The following is a 2,393-nucleotide window of genomic DNA, read 5'->3' on the forward strand; positions in this document are numbered from 1 at the left end:
CAGAGGAGTGAGAAGGTCGGGGCGGATGCACGGCGTGTTTGTGGCGAAATGCGGTGAATGTTTATGGCGGAGGAGCAGTGAGAGATCGTGGCGGAGGAGCGATAGATGAGGGTTCGGGGCCCAGAAGAGCAGAGGGTCCAGGGGCAGCACAGGCCAGCCCACACTGCGATGTGTACGTGCTAGGGCCGTGCAGCAGAGCAGGTCTCCAGTCGTCTTTATGTACCCTTGCCATTGGACCAAGACCTAGCTCTGTCAAGCCCGTGTAGTGGCTGGTGTGCAACAGTTACAGCACGTTAAAAAAATTCATGCACAAGCATCTTCCACCCCCTCAATTGGAGTTCAGGACTGGAACATCGGGTCCTTCATCGAAACACCTGTGGAAGCAAGTCATCCTCATTCGACCGTCTATAATGATGATACAATGATAGTGGAGTTGTTGACTAGTCATAGCAATCACTCTCTTATCAATTAGTCTGCAACAGACCCAGAAATGACATGAGGGAAATCTAGGTGGTGGAGGACTTTGGGAACCAGAGGTCCAAAGTCACCTTTTTCCTCTCTGACCACAGGTCATGTCTCAAACTGCTCACGTACAATATTCCCAAATGCTCTATCCTTCTTGGTGCCAGAGGTCACAGGGGAGGGAGGAAGGGCTGCCAAAGTAACCTTGGGCAAGTTACTGCAGTATATCTTGTACATACTGCAGCCACAGTATATCAGTGAGGGGGGTGGGTGGGGCGGGGGGCAGGTTTGGATATTAAGCTTGGTGATAGGGATGTCAATCAAACTCATCTGTCCTGGATGATGTAGAGCTTCTCGAATGTTGTTGTGGCTGTATTCATCCAGGTGAGTAAAGCCTTGTAGATGATGCATAGGCTTTTTGGGAAAAGGTGGTGAGCCAATTGTGGCAGAGTACCCAGACTCTGGCTCTATTCTTGTGGTCAGTGTTGACATGGCTGATCGAGTTAAACTTCTGATTGATAGTCACACCTAGGATGTTGATGATGGGGACTCAAAAGTAGTCATTTGTTTTATATGACTATTGCATCCTATTTGTTATTGTTTATTTATATGCTAATGGTAGGAATGCTGTTGCATTTTATAGCAAATAGCGATGACTTTATTTATAAGGAGGGACAGTCATGTGTTATCCCTGTAAGATTTGGGAGTTTGGAGCACCGAGTGTTGACTTTGTTGATTCACATTACTTAAACTTGAGAAGATGATGGACACAATCGGATTCATCGGGGAGAGACAGCAATTGTTGGAGAGAGTTTGAGAGAGAAGTTACACCGATGAGAGAAAGGGAACAGGCAGTTGAAGAAATGTTTCACAATTGAAAGAATAGTTTAATGCTTCAAATTATGAGAAATCACCACTACTGACCATGCCTGCTCTACGAATGATATTAATTGGGAAAGATAACAAATATAATTAAACCATTTGGATGATTATCTGTATTGCGGTAGTTCCTCAAATACAGGTAGTAATTATTATCCAAAGTAATCCATGCTCTTACATTTACAAAATTAAAAATAACCTCAGGATTATTCCAGGTCTTTTGGTTTAAAAAAAAAAGAAAAAAAAATATATTTTTTAAAAAGTCAAATCATTTTTTTTTAATAATTTGCTTGTAAAAACAAACTTAGAATAAGCATGCATTATCGTACAGCACCTGTAAAGAAGTTATTGTGAAGAAACCTCAATTATAAAGGTTATAGCAATGGATTATAAAAAAAAAATCAATTTTTTCTTAAGAAAGGTAACATCTGAAAGTAAAATAAAGTGGACAAACTATAAATGGAATGCGTTTGCAGGGAGTGGAATGTTATGAACAGCTAATAGTGAGAAATTTACATGACAATGCGTTGCACTGTCTCTTTGTATTGCTGTGTAACAGAAGATGAGAAAGAAAATCACAATATTGATTTTTTTTTTAAATGATTGTCATTCCTGATCATGTAATGAGCTTTATTGCAGCAAAGGACAGTTGAAAATCAGTCCCCAATAGTACTTGGTTTAAAACCTCACTAGGAGCAGATGGCTCAGAAAACAAAAAAAACTGTGTAAATGCAATTAAACGTATTCTTTCTCCCTCCCCCGCCATCAGAAAAGTATGTTTCTTATTGTCTCTAGAATACTAACTGAACAGAAAGAGGGTCACAGGTAAACAGAAAAAAAATCTAGTCTCGAACCATAATTCATCAAAATTAATACATTTAAAGATACAATTGGTGTTTGCCCATTTCCTCAGACCCTTTGCAAGGGCCATAAGCTCCCTTTATTGAAAGTTATGTGTAAATAACCATTTAAATTATATAATATAACCATCTATATGAAAATACATAGTTTTACTCTGCATAGGGAATTGGTCTGTAGTCCACATTCCTTTG

General features: G+C 39.8%; 1 protein-coding gene across 6 annotated transcripts in view; it reads right to left on the reverse strand.

Annotated features, from left to right (window-relative positions):
• Window positions 1-1,957: 1,957 nt before the first annotated feature.
• Window positions 1,958-2,393, reverse strand: part of cd2ap (CD2-associated protein) — a 249,038-nt gene continuing 248,602 nt past the window's right edge. For all 6 annotated transcript variants that reach the window (XM_070885236.1, XM_070885237.1, XM_070885240.1 and 3 more), the window contains one exon: window positions 1,958-2,393. This exon is cut by the window's right edge and continues 616 nt beyond it. The gene's annotated coding sequence lies outside the window, so the exon portion shown is untranslated.

The sequence above is a fragment of the Pristiophorus japonicus genome, chromosome 7 (assembly GCF_044704955.1).
Source record: "Pristiophorus japonicus isolate sPriJap1 chromosome 7, sPriJap1.hap1, whole genome shotgun sequence".
Classification (NCBI taxonomy): Eukaryota; Metazoa; Chordata; class Chondrichthyes; family Pristiophoridae; genus Pristiophorus; species Pristiophorus japonicus.